Source organism: Phyllostomus hastatus, unplaced genomic scaffold (assembly GCF_019186645.2).
Source record: "Phyllostomus hastatus isolate PE091 unplaced genomic scaffold, TTU_PhHast_1.1 phas_scaffold_216, whole genome shotgun sequence".
Lineage (NCBI taxonomy): Eukaryota > Metazoa > Chordata > Mammalia > Chiroptera > Phyllostomidae > Phyllostomus > Phyllostomus hastatus.
Window position 1 is genome coordinate 15971102 of NW_025334018.1, and position 20980 is coordinate 15992081.

Below are 20980 nucleotides of genomic sequence, written 5' to 3' on the forward strand. Positions count from 1 at the left end.
CAAGAATTCAACGACTTCTTGATTGGATTCCTGTTATCTTCCAGATTTTATCTACTGAATTCCACTACTCCTCCAGAGCCCATACATACCTCTGGTTTTCCTTCCTCTTTGGCTTTGTTTAAACTGTTCTCTCTCCCTGGAATGCCCTTCCTCTTCCCCTTTTGCTCAGTAAATATTTGCTGAGTAAACAGTCAGAGTCCGTTGGAAAAGCTCCCCCCAGAGGAGCCAGCTCTCATCCCCGCCATATACCGTCCTGTGGTTGGGACGCACAGGACAGGGCAGGTTCATGTTCGGCAGGACTCTGGGTGGGGGAGGCATACATACAAACGGAGAGGTTTTAAAGAAGCCACCCCAGGTCCAGAGCCGCTCAGTCCCTCTGGAATACTAACGCCAAGAGGCGATAGAGCTCAACTCCTGTTCCGTGAACCTCTCTGATTGGGGGATATTCACCGATCACCTGCCAAGTATTCTGCAACGTACCAGGGACTGTGCGGGGTCTGAGCACGTGTAAGACCATATGGGGGGTGGAGAGGAGGCTCATGCCACCATGGCAGACACTGCGTGGGAATTCAGACTCCACCTGCAGGTTCTGTGATGCCAAGGAGAAGTCTTTGGCCGGGAGGAGCCTGAGCACTGGAGAGGGGGTCACAGAGGCTGCGGCCAGGTGAAGCTGGGGCAGCCGTGCCTGGGGCAGTCTCCACGTCTGGCCTGCTTGGATGGAGCAAGCATGGTACGCTAACGCAAACATCTGCTGCGTGCTGGGGAAATGCAAACCAAAGAAACTCTACAGTCGTGTCCTACGCCAGGCAGCTTTCCGAAAACCAGGGGTAACGTGCTGCTGCGCATGGGAGGGGTGCAGGGGAAGCCTGGATTCCCCGAGAACCAGCTCCCCACACCCAGGGTGGTCCATGTGGTCCAGCCCAAGTTCAGTTGTTTAAAACACTAAGACATGTTTAACGACAGTCGGAGCGATAAGCACCAGTCAACAGAAAGACAGACACGTGTAGCCTTATGACTTTATTCAAGAATGTAGCCCAGCTTAACTCGCTGTCTAGGCCCTTGACCAGGTTGAAACTAGGCTTCGTTCCCAGGAGAGCCGCAGGTCCTGGGCCCTCCAGACAGGTTAGGAGTTAAACCTGGAGATGAACACACTTTGAAATCAGGTGGCTTTGGGTTGAACCAAGCTCGGCCACTAGCTTTCTGACCTTGAAAATCACAGAACTGCTCTGAGGTTCTGTTTCTTTGTTTTGACAATTGGGGTGATACCCCTGAGGTTAAGGTTTGTGGTAAGGATTTCATGAAATGATGTGTGTGGAGTTCTGACAGAGCAGGTGTTCAAAATTTGGTGGTTATTTTCACCTGAGCAATTCCCAGGGGTCCCTTTCCCCACAACATGATTCCATGCCCGAACCGTCTCTTCCAAAGCTACCTGGACGCTCAGTTTAGCAGCTTCCTCTGTATTTCCCCTACACCTGCTAATAACAGTAACAGAAATAATAATAATAATAATAATAACAACAACAACAACAACAACAGCGAGAGGACTGGATTGTAGAGGGCTTAACTACATGTCATGCCCTGTGGCGGGACTTCCCACACTTGGTGCACATTACATTTTCTCTAGAGTTGCCGTCATCTCCCTGCCCTCCAGGACCTCAGTGACTTGCTCAGTGGCTTTCCCTGCCCACCACCCAAGTTGCTTTGTCCCCAGCGACCCTGCCCAGCTTGTCCTCCACCAGGATGAAGACTGTGAGAGGACCACGGTCGCCCTGGTGGCCGATCGGGAAGGTGTGACTCTCTCCTCTTCGGGGCTCAGGCGGAGCGCCGTGGCGCGGGACTCGGGCTCTGGCTTCCTCAGCAACTGTGATACCAGCACTGCAGGGCCTCGAACGCCCTGTGGGGAAACGCTGATCTATGAGAGCCAGCAGATGGGAGGAAATGGGCAGCTAAAACCCTCTCCTCCCTATCCCCGCCCCCCTCCTGAACCCAGGGCCCGCTCCATCACAACCACCTTGTCTTTGCTTTCCCTTCTTGGTGGCCCCCCTGCCACGCCCCCCATCACTCCTGCGGTCCCGACACTGCACTCCCCTGGTAAGCGCAAGCACGGGAGCTCTGTCTCAGCCCCTGCGTCCTGGGAATCAGAGCCAAGGCCAACAACCATCCAGAGGCGTAGACAGATGTGAATAAATAGTTCACAGAAAGGCAGCTATCAATACCGCCTTACAAATGCAACAAGATGATTGATCTCACTCCTAACGAGACAAATACGAAGTAAGGTTACAATATACTGTTTCACCCATCAGATCGGAGAGTCCGGTAACAGGCTGTGTCAGCAGGTCAGCACCAGACCGTGGAAAAGCAGGGCTGTCACTGCTGCTGGGGATATGTAACCTCTGTGGAAGGCGATTTAGGATATCTTTAAAAATTAAAAGTTGCGCCCTGGCTGATGTGGCTCATTGGATTGAGTGCTGGCCTGTGAACCAAAGTTTTGCCGGTTCGATTCCCAGTCAGGGCACATGCCTGGGTTGCAGGCCAGGTCCCCAGTAGAGAGTGCATGAGAGGTAACCACACACCGATGTTTCTCTCCCTCTCTTTCTTCCTCCCTCCCCCTCTCCCTAAAAATAAATAAATAAAATCTTTAAAAAAATTGCACAGACTCCTCAGCCAGCAGGGGCGGGAGCTCTAATTGTTCCACACCCTTGTCTGCATCCTTGGTGGTGGTGGTCTTTTAAATTGTATAATGAGTGTATGCTGGTGTATTCCTTACTTTAAAAGATACATTTCAGATTTCAGATTCAGTAAATAATAAATACTTACAGCCTCTGCCTCACCGCCCACCAACGCTCTAAATAATGTGATAACAAGAGAGGCGGGTGTTGGAATTTTGAGAAGGGAGGTGTATTCGTTTTCTAGTGCTGTGCAACAAATTATCACGAACTTGAACAGCTGAAAACAGCAGGCATTTATCATCTTGCGGTGCCTGTGGGTCGGGCAGAGTCCAGGCGAGGCTCTGCTGGGCCTTCTGCCCTGGGGCTCACAAGACTGCGCTCCAGGCGTCAGCCGGGACTGTGCTCTGTGCTCGTCCAAGGAGCTCCGACTCCTCTTCCCGCTCACCTGGCTGTTGGCAGGATTCCCGTCCTGTGACTGTAGGACCAAAGTCCCTGTTTCCTCGCTGGCTGTCACCCAGGGCCTGCTCTCAGCAGCTAGAGGTCACCCACGTTTTCTGGCACGCGGCCCTTTTACAGGCTCTCGCCCCGCGCTGCTTCCTTCTTCAAGGCCGGCGGAGGGGTTTCTGTCTCCGGCCCTCCAAGACCGCCCTAAATAACGTACCGTAATCCCGGGAGTGCCTGATCCATCACCTTTGCCATTTTCTATTGGCTGGATACAGGTCACAGATTCTGCCCACACTACAGGGAGAGGGTCACACGAGAACGTGACTCGAAGACACCCCCTCATGTGTTTGGCCTGGGGGGGCATGCTGTGTCAAACCTGGACAGTGGTTCTCAAACCTAAGTGTGCATAAGAGTCACCTCGGGGGCCTGTTACAGTTACGTGACGATTCCTGGGACCTATCCCCGGAGTCTGACTCAGCAAGTCTGGATGGGGTCCAGGAGACTGTTTTGTTAGTAATTTCTCAGCTATGTCTGAGGCAGGTGGCCCCCAGGTCACATCCACAGAGACTCTGTCGCAGAGTAACAGCATGGCCTTGAGAGGGGCACACCTGGATAGGAGCCCTTGCCAGTACGTAAGTGGGACTGACCAGTTCCGTCTTCTCTTCTTGAAAACCAAAAGGGAGGCTGGATACTACCTACCAGCAGAACCCTACAGAGACACAGACCAACCACAGCCAAGGACAAAGACGTCTACAAAGCAGCACCAGCAGGCGTGGCTTGGTTGGCTGGAGCTTCATCCTGAACACCAAAAGCTTCTGGGTTGATTCCCAGTCAGGGCACAAGAAGGAGACAGCCAATCAATGTTTCTCCCTCACATCAATGTTTCCCTCTCTCTCTCTCTCTCCCCGTCCTTCCTTCCTCTCTTTCTAAAAAGCAATAAAAAAATGTGTTAGGGTCAGGATTAAAAAAAAAGTCTATGAAGCAGGAAAAAAAAACCTTAGGACAAAATAAATCACTAGACCCTGCTGCAGGCAGAGCTAATGAGTCACAATAAAACCACAGGTAACACCCTGTCTAGTAAAGTTAAGTTATGGTTCTAGCACTTACTAGATGTAGAACATCGACAAGCCTCTTAAACTTTCTGAGCCTCAGATCTTCAAAATGAAGATAATGAGACCCACTTCCCAGATTTGTTACCACATATCAATGAGACCCTATAGGCAAAAATCAAAACAAAAAATGCCCCCCCCACACACACACAGAAAAAAACAAAGCCTGCATTCAGATATTTGCTAAATCCTGCCTAAAAACCTTGACTCTCAAACAAGATTCTAGACTGTCAAAACATTACCACAAATGTTGGTCTTTCTGTTTCTTCACAGGGACAAATGAAAGAAAACAGGGAAGTTAAAAAAAAAGATGCAATAAAAATAAAGATAAGGGACAATGAAAGAGCACACAAGTTTATCATTTATATTACATGTCAAGGAGATAAGCTCCCCTATGAGAAGAAAATAAATGTAAAGACCGGATTATAAAATAAATATAACTAGTCACTGCCTGTAAGAACAATAATGAAATTCAGGACTTTAAAAAGTGTACAGTGAGCCCTGGCTGGTGTGGCTCAATGGATTGAGTGTGGGCTGCGAACCAAAGGGTCGCCAGTTTGATTCCCAATCAGGGCACATGCCTGGGTTGTGGGCCAGGTCCCCAGTAGGGGCCATGCAAGAGGCAACCACACACTGATATTTCTCTCTCTCCTTCTCTACCCCTCTCCCTAAGAATGAATAAATAAAAATCTTTTTTAAAAAGTCTACAGTGATGGGACTATTCTGAGTTCTCTCATGAATGTGGTGAAAACATGATATCAAATTTAGTAGATTTTACAGTTACAAATGTTAAGAATGAGAACATACATTGAATAATAAAGGCCTAACAATTTTCAAGTGTGAGGTTCTAAATAATGTAACAATCAAGACATGCCAAAAGCTGGTACAAATGCAAGAGGAAAACAAGAATATAATTGCAATTGGATGCTGGAGCATGTCGTTAACTAGCACATTTTCATTTTTAAAAGAAAACAAAGAAAAAATAAAATCATGAATAAACAAGAAAAGCTATTGTAAAGCTTACAATCACATTTTAAATAGTTATGGAAACACCAGTCAATAAAGTTTAATATTTATTTCTTCTCAAAGCTTTGAAATAAGATGTAGAAGTTTATGTATATATACTTTTCATCCTCATCTGAGGATATGTTTACTTACTGCTTTTTAGAAAGAAGGAAAGGGAAAGAGAGAGAGAAACGTCAATCCATTGCCTCCCGTACACACGCCCAACCAGGGACTGAATCGGCAACCCAGGCATGTGCCCTGATTGGGGATCGAACCCACAGCCTTCTGGTGCACAGGATGACACGCAAACCAACAGAGTCAACCAGCCAGGCCAAGAGATTTTTATTTTTTGATGAAGAGAGCCATGTACTCCCTCTGAAGACCAATGTCACCTGCTGGAGATGTCAGAGTTCCTCGTCTTGAAAGCAGGACCAGAATGTCCAACCAGGACTGTTCTTTTCTTTCCTTTTTTTAAAAATATATTTCATCGATTATGCTACTGCAGTTGTCCCATTTCCCCCCCCCTTCACTCCCCTCCACCCTGCACACCCCCTCCCACCCACATTCCCCCCTTTAGTTCATGTCCATGATTCATACATATAAGTTCTTTGGTTTCTACATTTCCCATACTATTCTTACTCTCTCCCTGTCTATTTTCTACCTACCATCTATGCTACTTATTCTCTGTATCTTTCCCCCTCTCTCCTCCTCCCACTCCCCTGTTGGTAACCCTCCATGTGATCTCCATTTCTGTGGTTCTGTTCCTGTTCTAGTTGTTTGTTTAGTTTGCTTTTGTTTTTGCTTTAGGTGTGGTTGTTAATAATTGTGAGTTTGCTGTCGTTTTACTGTTCATATTTTTTATCTTCTTTTTCTGAGATAAGTCCCTTTAACATTTCATATAATAAGGGCTTGGTGATGATGAACTCTTTTAACTTGACCTTATTTGGGAAGCACTTTCTCTGCCCTTCCATTCTAAACAATAGCTTTGCTGGATAGAGCAATCTTGGATGTAGGTCCTTGCCTTTCATGACTTAGAATACTTCTTTCCAGCACCTTCTTGCCTGCAAGATTTCTTTTGAGAAATCAGCTGACAGTCTTTTGGGTACTCCTTTGTAGGTAACTGTCTCCTTTTCTCTTGCTGCTTCTAGGATTCTCTCCTTAGTTTTAACCTTGGGTAATGTAATTATGATGTGCCTTGGTGTGCTCCTCCTTGGGTCCAACTTCTTTGGGACTCTCTGAGCTTCCTAGACTTCCTAGAAGTCTATTTCCTTTGCCAGATTGGGGAAGTTCTCCTTTATTATTTGTTCAAATAAGTTTTTCACTTGTTGCTCTTCCTCTTCTCCTTCTGGCACCCCTATAATTCGGACATTGGAATGTTTAAAGATGTCCTGGAGGTTCCTAAGCCTCTCCTCATTTTTTTGAATTCTTGTTTCTTCATTCTTTTTGGTTGGATGTTTCTTTCTTCCTTCTGGTCCACACTGTTGATTTGAGTCCCAGTTTCCTCCCCAATACTATTGGTTCCCTGTACATTTCCCTTTATTTCACTTAGCATAGCCTTCATTTTTTCATCTAATTTGCGACCAAATTCAACCAATTCTGTAAGCATCCTGATTATCAGTGTTTTGAACTCTGCATCTGATAGGTTGGCTATCTCTTTGTCACTTAGTTGTATTTTTTCTGGAGCTTTGATCTGTTCTTTCACTTGGGCCATTTTTTTTTTTGTCTTGATGCGTGTTATGCATCACGTGTTATGTCGTGAGGGGTGGAGCCTTAGGTGTTCACCAGGGCGGGGCAACCCAGATGCTGGGTTGTGACGCTGTATGTGGCGGAGGGGTCTGAGAGGGAACAATGGCACTTGTTCTGCTCTCTCCTGGATTTCAGTCCCTTCCCCCGCTTCCCACGAGCAAATTGAGCCCTTCTAGTGCTGGTTCCCAGGTGGGTGGGTTTGTGTACATTCTAGGACCCTGTGGGTCTTTCCAGCAAACTCTCCTGTGAGGCTGGAAGTTTCCTCTGCTACCTCAACCCCCACAGGTGTTTTCAGTCAGAGGTTTGAGGTTTTATTTCCCCATGCTGGGGCCCTGGGTTGTGGAGCCTGTCTCGCTCCCCAGTTGTTCCTCCCAGTTTATCTAAATGTGGGACCGCCTGCTCCATCAGCCGTGACCTCACTGGGTCCGCCAGCCGCTGCCTTGCTGTGCACCCTCTCCGTCTGTCTTGGCCCCTCCTACCGGTCTGAATGAATGTTTCTTCTTTAACTTCTTGGTTGTTGGACTTCCAGACAGTTCGATTTTCTGTCAGTTCTGGTTGTTTTTTTGTTTTTAAACTGTTGTCCTTCTTTTGGTTGTGCAAGGAGGCACAGTGTGTCTACCTACACCTCCATTTTGGCTGGAGGTCTAGGACTGCTCTTTTCAACACAGTATTGAGAATGCTGGTAATAGCTTTTGGGGAAGAACATTAAAATATAGAGATAGCTTTGGCCGGTATAGCTTAGTGGATTGAGCATGGGCTGTGAACCAAAAGGTTACCAGTTCAATTCCCAGTCAGGGCACATGCCTGGGTTGCAGGCCAGGTCCCTAGTAGGGGGCGCATGAGAGGCAACCACACACTGATGTTTCTCTCCCTCTTTTTCTCCTTCCCTTCCCTTCTCTCTAAAAATAAATAAATACAATATATTTTTTTAAAATACTAAATTTAAAATATATAGAGAGATAAAAATTTTTTTGTAGTTGATGATTATATACCCAAAAGTTCCAAGAAAAGCAGCCCCTAAATTACTAGAAATAATAAATGAATTCAGTCAAGACATAGCCAAAAAAACCCACATAGAACAATCGCATTTCTATTTGTCAGTGAAACAGAGCTGCATATTAATAAAAACATAAAATAAAGATAGGGAAAGATTCCATTTATAACCACAAACCAAAAATAAATTTGCTTGAGGATTTTCTTTGAGCCACGAGATTTATTCCAAGACTAGTACGAAACCATAACAGGACAAGTAGAGCAGAATGTGAACAAATAGAGATATATACCAGATCATTATTGAAAAAACAAAACTTAATAAATGTGACAGGGCTTTCAGAGTGAACAGCTGTGATGCAGTGCTAGTTTAAGGCCTTACAGAATAATTACAGAAGCTAAAAATTGCTATCAATGTTATAGAATAATAGGAAAGATAAGGATTCTCTCACAAGATTTCAAATGCATTACAGAAAGTACATTTATCAAAAGTGGAGGTCCACAAACAGAAAAAGAAGTACTAGTGTAGCTACAAAAAGGAGCTATCTTTATTTGGTATAGCATCTTAAGCTTAAAACAGGACCAATTCCAAACTGCAAACGGCTGGCTCTTCCTACAGTCTGAAGCATCTCAGTAAATGGCAAATCCGCCCTGCCAGTGGTCTGGCCAAAGCATGTGGAGCCATCCCAAGGTCAAAAATAGATGCAGAATGGACTGTTCCTCACCACCTCACCTCCTCGGCCCCCACCGGAACCACCATGGCTGCTGGGCTGTACCACTGTCGGGTGGGGTGGGGGAGGGAGGGCTCACAGATGGGGGTTCTGCTTGGTTCCTCCTGCTTTCTCAGCACCACAGCCAGGATGCAACAGGCCCTTTCCTCCCAACGACCTTGACATTCCTTTACAATTATTGTTCCTTGACGATTGTTGTTCTCTTGGTGGGAACCTTCTTCCCCGCCCAGGTGTGTGCACTCTTGCTTCCTCCCTTCCTTCAGGCCTTTGCTCAAATGTCATCTCCTTAAGTTCCAAAGTTGAAAATGTCAATTTTTCACCCCCACATCAGGTTCCCAATCATTCTGTCTTTCGTTACTTGTGATTTATTTATCCATCATCTATCATCTGTTCTTAAAATTGGTCTCTCTTCCTCCTCTCTAACAGGATGTTTGTTTTACTCACAGCTGTATCCTTAGCACCTGGAACAGTGCCTGGCACATCGTATGTGCCTGATAAATATTTGTTGCATGAATGAAACAAAAGAGAAATTCCTGTAGCACATATGTCCTGTCCTACTTTATACATGTAATTTACAACAGAGGAGAAACAATACAATACAGAGAGGTTTCAGTGCTAACTGATTGTTTGGGCAATGGGATCACAGAAGGAAGTTGATTACTCTGGAGTAATATATCACATCCTATGGAATAATATACCGCAGATGGATTAGAGGAAAAACATACACGAGGATTTTTAAGAATGGGAAAAAATAACATGGCTTTCTCATGTTTGAAGGTATGATGGATGTCTGAGTACTTTTCTCTTCTTTATTGACTCTATTGGGGTGACATTGGTTAATAAAATTATCTAGGTTTCAAGTGTACAGTTCTACAGTACATCATCGGGGTATTGTATTGTGTGTTCACCACCCCAAGTCAAGTCTCCTTCCGTCACCATTTGTCCCCTCTCTACCTTCTTCCATCCCCTCACCCCCTTTCCTTCTGCTAATCACCACACTGTTGTCTGTTTCTATGAGGTTTGGTTTTGTTTTTTGCTTGATGCCTCACTGTTGAAGCAATGAGAAATATTATTAAGGACAAGATATGAGTATATAAAGATTACTCTAAAATGTCTGGTAAGGACATATAAAACAAGGCTATAAAAATAAAATTTATGTGAAAAATAGAACTGTTAGGAGTTTATTTTAAAATAGGAAAGAGTTGATACAAATACATAGTTTGTGTCTAGATTCCAAAGGAGATGACTAGTTTATTTCCAAATAAAAAGAAAGAACAAACATCACGTGGAAAAATATACAACCCTCAAAGCAATAAAGAAAAATTTATCTAAATAATGTTAAGATATCATCCTAGAACTGTTAAACTAGGAAAAGTGAATAAAAATGATAAACTCCATGTTAACAGAACTGCGGTTGACAGAAATATGTTGCTGGTGACAATAGGCATCTGTGTAATTCCTTGGACAATTGTAGGTATCAAAAGCTATAAAAACGTTTATATCTTCTGGACTATTTATTGCACTTTGGGAAACTTATCTTCAAAAAAGTGAATAAACCAAAAATTAAGCAAACAAAAAGTAATCTGTTTTATATTGTGCAGTGAAGTGAAAAGTTGGAAACAACCAAAGTACTGAATGATAGAATTTCCAAACAAACTTTCTTGTAATAACACAGTGGACAACTTAAATGGACAATGTGGGGAGTTTTTAATGCGTGAATGTGAAATGTGAGTGTCAGCAGAGCAGAGCAGAGCTACCATTCAAGATGCTGAACGCAAAGCGCGATCTCTCTGTAATCTAGCCGAGGGCACCTTTGGGGTCAGAAACCTCATGTTTGGGACGGTGGCCCAAGGAGGCTGTTTGTACCAGGTGAAGAACCACCTTCCACAGCGTTATGCCAACTCTTCAGGCTGAAAGGTCTAGGAAGCTTCCTGGAGAGGCTTGCGGCTGGAAGTTAGGATTTAACTTCGCTCTCAGGTGCTATGAACTTGGCCTCATGGACACAGTAAGTGGAAGGCAGGAGCGTGGCTGGACAGGGAGGACCGGAAGGTTCAGAGGCTGAGCCCTGACCCAAGCCCTCTGCCTATGAGGCAGGATGCCTGAAAGCCCTACTAGAGCACAGGTCAAGGTGAAGTTTACTTCGCAATCCAGGCAATGAGGAAGATGAGGTGTCTGGCCTGAGAGAGTGCCTGGATATGAGTTCTGACCCCACCACTTATTAGCTATGTGACCTTGGGCAAGTCACTGAAACTCAGAGGGGGTAGGTTTCCCCTGGGAAAGATGTAGGATGACAAGGATACCTAGCTCAGAGGGCTGGCGTGAGGATGAGGTGCAACAAAGCAGGCAAAACTCCTGCCTTGGAACTCCTGCCATTATTATGCACTTGGGGTGACACGCACGCAGAGCCAAGTGCCTGCAAGCGCAGCTTAGAGAACCAGAAAGGGCTGGGTCACTTCCGAGCATCAGGAATTTATAGCGGAGAGTTACTAAACCAAGTGAGATTTCGTCCAGACTCATTTTTCTGGGTTGATGATGTTAATTTGGGAGGAGGAGGAAGGCAAGCGTTCAGGGAGATGCGGGCTGGCTGGCAGAGGCTGGAGGTTCCTGAGCCTCGGGTGGGGTGGGCTCCCAGAGGCCTCGTCAGAGTCGGCCTGGAGCAGCTCCCCTCCAGTGACTTCTTGCGACAGAGAACTGGTCCTAAACATGCTCCAGAAGGGACCACAGGGGACTAGTTATGGATGCCTCCCAGACCCCGCTGTAGCAGATGGATCCAAGAACACACCCAAGAATTGAGGAAGTGGATAGTGCTTTCTTTTTATTTTTTTCTTCTTCCCCATTCCTGATAGACTGCTGATTGGCTGAGAGTGGGTAGTGTCAAAATTAAATCCTGATGCTCCTGCGTTTTTCCTGGGAACAATTACAGTGGTTGGGCAGGCAAGTGGAGAGACTGAGTGAAGTGGTGGGGGGAGGGAGAGATGTCTCCAGGGTACGTTTAGGAAGCTTTGCTGTTTAATGCGCTATGTGACTTCCTTCTCTAGGTCTCCAAGAGAGTTTTGCTAAAGACTGACTCATCTTTCAAGACTTCTTTGAAGTTCAATTTAGATTTCTTTGGAATGTTGTCCTGTGATAGTCTTTTAGGCAGAAGCAATCCATAGACATGGGATTCTTTCTTCATATAATTATTCATTAAGCACTCACTGTATGTGAGGTGCCACGTTAGGAGCTGAAATGCAGAGGTAAATCAGGTACCGTTCTTGCTCTCATGCTGCTGAGAGTGTGCTAGAGAGACAGAAAAATCCACAATTAAAATGTAAATTTTTCCCTTGTTGGTGTGGCTCAGTTAATTGAGCACTGGCCTGTGAACCAAAAGGTCACCGGTTTGATTCCCAGTTAGGGCACATGCCTGGGTTGTGGGCCAGGTCTCTAGTAGGGGGTGCATGAGAGGCAACCACACACTAATTGTGGGAGACTGTTCTGCGTGGCGTGGGCCTAGCTCCCACTTGGGGATGCACAGGACCCACACCCATGGTTAGGTGCTCTCTTGGGGAATCAGGCCTGCAATGTGCCTAGGCCGTTTTGAGTTTTGCTCTTGCTAGAAAACTCCCTCACCCTGAATTGAGGACATTTACTGCAAAGTGACTTCCTAAATTCCATGCTAAACTTTCCAAGGACAAATGTAACCGGTTCAACCACTTTTGCCTTTTCATTTGCAAACATCCCTCTTCTGCGATGTGATTAGCGGCATTGGCTCCTTTGTTTTCTGTAAAAGGGAACCACCTACAGCAAACCTGTGCACAGTAAATGAGGACCATCATGTAATGTGCCGAGAAACCCAATAAAGGCCGGTCACGGCGAGGGCCAAGACTTTTGCTCCCCTTGAGAGAAAAGCCACGCTGTCCCTTTTCCTCCACCGGACTCGGTAGTCCGTGTGAATGTCTTGTTTCATCCATGATGAGTTGGACACTGCGGGCCGGGGTCTGCATCACACTGATGTTTCTCTCTCTTTCTCCTTCCCATCCCCGAGCTCTAAAAATAAATTCAAAAAATTTTAAAAATATTTTTAAAAAATGTAAATTTTGCCCTGACCAGTGTGGCTCAGTGGGTTGGGCATCATTCCACACACCGAAAGGTCGCCAGTTCGATTCCCGGTCAGGACACATGCCTGGGTGGCGGGTTTGGTCCTGGGTCGCGGCGCCTACACATAGAGACCGATTTCTCACATAGATGTTTCTCTCCCTCTCTCTCTCCTTCCCTTCCCCTCTCTCTAAAAATACATTTTTAAAAATCCTTGTAAAAAATGTAAATCTTAAGTGTTACGATAACGGTGGTAGGCTGAAGAATGCCTCCGGAACACGCCCCGCTCCCTGTGACTCCCTGTGAATGTCACCTTATCCGGGTGGACCCGGAGTCACAGGCGTCCGCAGGAGAGAGAGGCAAGCGCGGAGCCGACTGCGGAAGAAAAGGAGGTGACACGAGGGCGGGAGCAGAGCGTAGGGGGGCGCACTTCGAAGGCGGAGGCGGGGCCTCGAGCCGAGGCGCGGAGGTGACCTCTACCAGCTGAAAAGGGCAAAGACAGGGATTCTCCCCGGGAGCCTCCAGGAGGAAGCAGCTCTGTGTGCGCTTGAACTTGAGCCCAGTGGGACCGATTTTGACTTTTGACCTCCAGAACTGTAAAAGAGTCAGTTCGTAGTGTTGGAAGCCGCTGTGTGTGTGCTCACTTGGCACGGCAGCGATGGGAAATGAATGCGGTCTGTTCCGTGGATGAAGGGTTACAGAGCGGGATGGACACCCTGGCTCTTTCCTGCTGGCACAGCGGGGACGGGCGTCAGAAGGGAGGTCGCAGGGGGGTTGCCATCGACTCTTCCGCACAGGGAGGACTGTTAAAGCCGTCTTACCTAGCCCTCTGAAGTGTGGAGAGCGAAGGCACCGTCCAAGGACCTGCCCATTCATTCACTAAGCAAACATTTACGGAGTGTCCGCTGGGAGCTGTGCTGAGTGCGACGGGGCTCTGCGGATGAACTTGGCAGAGGTCTCCTGGAGGAGCGGAGGCCCAGCAGGGTGAAGAACTGGGCACAGACATCCCGGGGTTTCATTACATCAGCTCGACGACTTGACCTCTTCGGGTTCAGCTCCCTTGGTGTACATCATAAAAAGAGCTACCTCACAGATCAAGTGATAAAACATATGCAAAATTGAAAGACTGGCTGGATCCCAGTCTTTGTTCTTGACCTGCAGCTGTCGCTGGGCTGTCCCATCTCCACCAGCGGCATCTCACGAGGCTCCCGGCTCCTCGTGAGGCGTCCAGCGTTGACCCCAGACTGCGCGGGTCAGACATGAAGGGCACCCGCCAGGGCTCACCTCACCATCGGGGCTCTCTCAGCAACAGGCGTGTCTTTATTAGTCCTTTTTTTTTCCTTTAAAAAATTCTGCTCAAGTGAAAAAAGAATTTTTTTAATGGAAAGTCGCTCCTTGTCAAACCATGTGAAAAATGAAGAGAATCGTTTCTGGGCGAGAGGCTGTATCATGGTGAGCCAAAAAGTCGATGCTGTTCAAGCATGTTCTGTTTGGACCGCTGCTGATACCCCTGTATCCTGTTACACTGTGCTGAAAAAATAGTGCAGAATGTTTGCGCTGGAACCAAAGTCCCAGCTCAGGTTCTGGCTCCCGGTTAAAATGAAGGGGCCGTCACTGGTCGAGAAGGGTGGTCATCGTCTCTTTCTGTTTTGTTCCCTGCGGCTGCACGGAGGGGAGCTGAGTGGCTTCTCTGACCATCCCTGGGCCGCGAGGTGGGCAGGCTCTGTGGATGGAGTTCAAGTCCAGTAGGGGGGTGTCAGTCAGATGTGGTTCCTCTCCCTCAGTATTGTAAATCAAAGGGTTGTGATTTTTTTAAAACATTTTATTTATTTATTTTTAGAGAAGGAAGGGAGGGAGAAAGAGAAAGAGAGAGAAATATCAATGTGCGGTTGCTGGGGGCCATGGCCTGCAACCCAGGCATGTACCCTGCCTGGGAATTGAACCTGCAACACTTTGGTTCGCAGCCCGCGCTCAACCCACTGAGCTACGCCAGCCAGGGGTGGGTTGTGATTTTTTTTAAGGAAGGTTCTCAGGCCCATTTCAAATCTCTCCCCTGACCTTTAGCGAGGACATCGGTCTCTGTCTCTCTGTGTTTCTGTCACTCTGTGTCTCTCTCTCTCTGTCTCTTTCTCTGTCGCTCTGTCTCCCTTTCCCACCACCCCTCCCCCAGGCTTCCTCCAAGGGTGGCCTTTATTCTGTGTCTCCCAGGACGGTTCAGATTTCAACTATTTTGCACCATAGTTCCTACATTAGAATGTGCTAGAAATGCAAATATTTTGACAACCAAGCAACAGCTTCTGAAATATTTTGGTAGTCCCCGCCCCCAAATGCTCAAATAGCCAACACTCACATAGTACTCTTTTCTAGGACAGTTCAGATACAAGTACTATTATTGTCCTCCCCGGTTTACAGATGAGGAAACTGAGGCACAGAGAAATGACAAGACTCACGCAAGGTCATGTCGGTCAGATCTTGTAGACCAATTTTCAGCTCAGAAACTCCAGACCCTATAGTCACCGGTCCTGTCTCACCTCTCCTCCTCCCTAGTCCTGGTTGGAGAGCTTTGTACATCTGCATCTCCTTCTCCCAGACAGAAACATTGTAGTCATTTGCCTTCGAATGCTTCGCCATACCTGCTCTGTACATACTGCAAGCTCAGTAAATAATTGTGGATTCTTTAGCTCAGAAATCCATAGCAAATAAAAGAATAAAAGGTTCTCTATGCAGAATTGTAAGGATCTGGGACAGGGTTCCTGACTATGATATGAAGTATAAATTGATATACCACCGTGCATACATTATGATGTAACTCCAGGGAAGTATAAATATACTATCCAAACACTGGAAGGAAATACAACAGAATGTTGACTGTGGTTATTGCGAAAGGGTGTGGGTAAGATAGCGATTTCAATTTTTTTATTTATACTTCTTTTGTATTTTCCCATCATCAGCTTGTGCTAACTTGATAAACAGAAAAGGAAAAGTTTAAAAATACATCATCTGCTCCAAGGGCGCCAGAACGACGTGGAAGAGACTGGTTGACTGGAGGGTCGTCCTAGTAATTTGTGGTCTCCCTGGGAGCTGAGCTGCCCGAGTGGAATTTGGGCTGCGGTGTGATTGCGGCTCGCACACTCTGTGTGTGTGTGTGTGTGTGTGTGTGTGTGTGAGAGAGAGAGAGAGAGAGAGACAGTCAGACAGAGACATCTGCGCCACAACCTGGTGGTATATACATGTGAGGACAAAGTTTAAATAATCACTGAGGACACAAAAGATCTCATCCGCTCTCTTTTTAGCAGAGTTGAAATGGCCCAGAGATTTGAAACTGGTCCCAGGGAGGATTAGTGCCAGAGCAGGACAAGGCCTCGGAGACCTTGAACTCTAACCTTGTCACGTAGATCAGTGTCTGATGCCTGCTTTGTTCAGGATGTTGATCTCGGGCAACCTAGACCCGGGGAAGCAGAAGGTTGAAATCACAAAGGGAGTTCCCACTTCTTTCTTCTTCGTTCAGCTCAGCCCTGCAGTCTGGTGCTGCTGTCCGGGCCGAGGGACCCTCCGGCAGCACGCCTCAGGTCGTGGGCTGCTGTGCTGGTCCAGCCCTGCTCGTCCTTGCGGTGGTCCCCAGTGGTCCAGGCTGCCGGGCAGGTTGTGTCTCTGTGGTGTCAGTGTGAGGTCCTGGGATGGGGGTTTGGAGGAGGGCACAGGGCAGTGGCCCCGGGCTTTCTGAAGACCCATGCCCACCGACCAGGCCCGCTAAACCAAAGGGTCTTCTCTTCTGGCCTTTCTGACAAACCATTCTCTACTCCTGCTAGGAGGGCCCATGGGACCAGCAGGCTGGTCTTTGTGACCAAATCAGCATTCAGAGACATCAGACAGCCAGTGACCAACTGGCCACCGACCAGTAATTTGTCCAGCGGTCAGACTGCGGGTGTGTTTAGACCTTGCCTCAGAAGGTAACAGTCTGTGGTCCTGGGGGCGACTTCAGGAGTTTCACAGTGTGACTTATAGATGTTGTACCGAGCATTTTCAATTATTTTCTCTGATTACAAAAGTAATATGAACATATTACTAAAACTTGAAACAGAAAGAATAAAGAAAGCAATAAATCTCCCACTCTAACCCTTACTTAGCAAAAGCCTCTATTAGCATAATTGTGGGGTTTTTTTCTTGCAATTAGTGGTATCTTCTCATCTTTTTCCTCTGTATAGATATATGGCATTCCATATATATTTTTAATTCCTGCTTTTTTCTTAACATTTGATAAGCATTCCCCTTATCACTCAATATGTTTTGAAAACTATGATTATTTTTTAAAGATTTTATTTATTTATTTTTAGAGAGGGAAGGGAGAGAGAAAGAGAGAGAGAGAGAGAAACATCAATGTGCGGTTGCTGTGGGCCATGGCCTGCAACCTAGGCATATGCCCTCACTGGGAATCGAACCTGTGATGCCTGGTTCACAGCCCGCGCTCAATCCACTGAGCTATGCCAGCCAGGGCCGAAAACTGTGATTATTAACAACTGCATAAAACTCCATAGTAACAATGAAATATCAATATGTAACTTTTCCCCTAGTATCAGACTTTTAAACTATTTCTAAGTTTTGGGTTTTTTTTAAAGATTTTATTTATTTTTAGAGAGGGGAAGGGAAGAGGAGAAACATTAATGTGCGGTTGCCTCTCGCATGATCCCCCCTCCCCCCTGGGAACCTGGCCCGTAACCCAGGCACGTGCCCTGACTAGGAATTGAACTGGCAACCCTTTGGTTTGCAGGCCCATGCTCAATCCACTGAGCCACACCAGCCAGGGCTATTTCTAAGTTTTACAGATAAAAATGTGATGAGGACAAAGGAGATGGTCAGACCTTTATACTTCCTGATCCCAGCATACGGCAGCACCTATGGAGTACGCTTGTCAAAAAATCAAACCTGAATCCGACCAAGTCTTCAGGTTTAACTTCCCACTTATAAGAACAGAGGCCACATCGGTGACACGATGCCATTGCAGAAAAACTCAGATTCTTGGAAACTGTGCAGCACAAATGAATCATTTTTCCCCCCAGCAGATAAACTGCTCAGAGGGGGAGATGAGAGGGGAGGGGGACCTCTAGATGAAAAGAGGTTTAGGAAGTGTGTCTACCCATTGTAAGGTGTGTATAATATTTGGGTCCGGGTTCAAACAAACTCAGAAGGATATTTCAGGGACAGAGAAACTGAAACACTTAGATATTTGATCATATTAAGGAAGTATTAATTTTTCAGAAATGGTAACGGCATTTGTGGTTAAGTTGAAACAACAAATCCTTACCTTTTAGATACATGGATTGAAAAGTTCCCATCTGAAAGGGTATATTTGGGATCGGCTGCAAGATGAAGGGGGGGGCGGGGACAGTGCGCATACAGATGGGTGGAGATTGGCCCTGACTCTTGGAGCTGAGTGATGGGCACAGGGAGGCTCCTTTCACTGTCTCTTTGCTTTGGTATGCAAGTATGTTTGATACTTTATTTTATTTTATTTTATTTTTTTTTAAGATTTTAAAGATATTTTAAAATTTAGAAAAAGAAAATTTACAAAAAGGACAAGGAAGCCAGCGTCTTGGTGCCCGAGTGCAGAGCTGAACTGTGGAGGAAGGAGCCCTGAACTTGAATAAGACCTGGTTTTAAGGCCGCCCTTCACACTTACATCCATCCTCCGGCTATTTACCTAACACTTCAGCGCCTCAGAGCCCTCACTTACAGAACGGATGTTGGAAAGCCTGTCTCCCAGGGTTGTGAGGAGGAAACATTTGAGAAAGCACTTGGACAACCAAGGACTGTTGGCGTTTTACCCTCAGGGAAGGGTGGTGCCGGAGGGCAGGGGGCCAGGACGTGGGCACCTCTCCCCTCCTCAGGGCGTCCCTGACTGCACGGGAGCGAGGCTTTCGAAGAAAGCTACTCAAGCATACCATTTTAATGATCTTGTCGTTTCTTTTATTATATGTTTTCTAAATGGATGCCCCGGGGATTACCATTAGCAACTTAAGTTATAACAATTAGTTTAGATTAACATCAATTTCATTTCGATGCTATAGGAACTCTTTCCTGGGCTCCATCCTAACAGGGGCAACCCGCTCGGCCCCAGGTGCCTGCTGGCAGCAGCGACCCATCAGCGTGGGCCCCGCCCCTGCAGCCCTCGAGCCCCAACTGGGGCGGGGGGGGGGGGGGCGTGTAGAGAGCCTCTCTGTGGTTCCGTCCCTTTGCCCCGGGGATTTCCAGGCTGGTGTGGCCCATCTTGCTCCCTCAGCAGTCCCAGCATCCAGAGCAGCAGGGCCTGCTCACCCAGACACTGGAGTGGAGCCAGGGGAAAAAAGTGTTGCCCTGGCAGAGGGCACTTCACCGGGGTAGGGGAACGTGGGCTCTCTCCCCGGGGCTGCCCAGCAGCGGACTGGGCCTCCTCGGGGCTGCCTGGGCTCTGCCCACACTCCGGTGACCTCCACACCTTGTTCCAGGGGTCTTCAGACACCCATCCGGAGCCCAGACACCCAGCAACCCCTTCCTTGCCCTGGCTGGCAATCTGCACGAGGTTAACCTCAGGCTTCTTCCTGGCCACCTCTGATTCACTTCTCTGTCTCTGGCCGGATAATGGTTTGGGGTTTGGCCGCGCCTTCTGCTTGCATCCTCGAAACCAGAGCTCCCGACCCTGCCTGCTAACAGCACCCGCCGGACACACTCCAGGGCCACCTTCCCCTCTGCTCTCCTACCTGCCCCCTCCCTCCAGCCAGAAATCACTGAGGTAGCTGAATCCTTACCCCCACAGGAAGCGCTCAGCCTGGCCACCTGCCTCTGAGAACAGCCAGGCCCTGGCAGCATCCTGGGTCCCTGGTGCCTACCCGGAGCGGGGCTGTGCTTGGTCTGGGCAACGTGAGACCCGCCGGTGGAGCCAAAACGCACTTGATTTGGGGGCAGACCTTTGGAGTCCACAGGTGTCTCCCTTCACTTAAACCTCAGACCAGGTGTACCTGGCTTGCGTTCTTAAAGCAGTTCTCCATGAGAAACCTGCGGTTCAGAGAGGTGAAATACTTGCCCGAGTTCCCACAGTTAAGCAGTAAGAGATCCACGCCAGCTACCAGAGTCCTCTTGCTCTGGATCCAAAGTGGCTGTTGTTCAAAGGACGCTTCTCAGGCAGGTGGGAAGCCCAGGAGAGGTGTGCTGATCCTGGGGCTCCGGAAAGGGAGGTGAGGGGGAGGGTTTATTTGGTTTGGGGGTGGTTGAGTTTTTGCCAATCCTTGCTCGAAGGCCTCGAACTACCCATTCCATCCACAGCCCAGTGATCGGTCAGGGTTCTACCCTTCTCCATCAGAAGCTGGGAACCCCTTCTGCTGAAAATACCTTCTCTGCTTGGCTAATGAATGGTATTTATTCACTACACATGCCATCAGGTAATACCAGTAAGGCCCCAGAAAAGGCCACCAATGAAATCTGGTCAGAATTTACATGGCCACGCCCCCGTTCGTGCATTCAGACTTGTATCAATCTTTTGACACATTCATTGAGCACTTGCCCTGTGCCAGACCCTCTTAGACACTGGGATGCAAGGAGGGATGCAGTGCAGTTCCTGCCCCAGCTCAGCCTGGTGGGACAGACAGACAAAAAGGCTCTGTGGTGGCCCTCAGGTGCCTGGGTCCGGCTAGGAAGGCTTCTTAGAGGAAGTGACTTTTTTTTTTTTTAGGGGGTGACTTTTAAGATGGGCCTTGGAGGAAGAGATAACGAGTAAGTTTCTTTTCTGAGGGTGATAGGGGACTCAAGAGTTGGAAAATTTTAGCTTAAGGTAAAAAGTTATAAGTCTAGTAAGTAATGTGTATGTTAAAGCTTTTGTTTCAGAAACTACAGATAAGGCCTGTCCTGGCTCCTGGGAAAACAGCTGACCTCCTGGGGCACTGCTGAAGATTACCGCCTGGGGACAACTGGAGGCATCCCGGCCTTTGTGTTCCAGGGAGAGACCGAGGACCACCCGCCCCTGGGCACAGCTGACTGCCCAGGGCAGGAATGTCGCAGCTTCTATCACCCAATCCTCCCTGAATCTCAGAGCCCTCACCCCATCTTGTTTATTCCCCCATTATAAAAAGTCTGGCCTGGAAAGAGAAGGCAAGATGGTCTGTTGGGATATGAACCCACCATCTTCTCAGATCGCCGGCCATCTGAATAAAGCGCCCATAAAGATTCAATGGCTGTCATCACT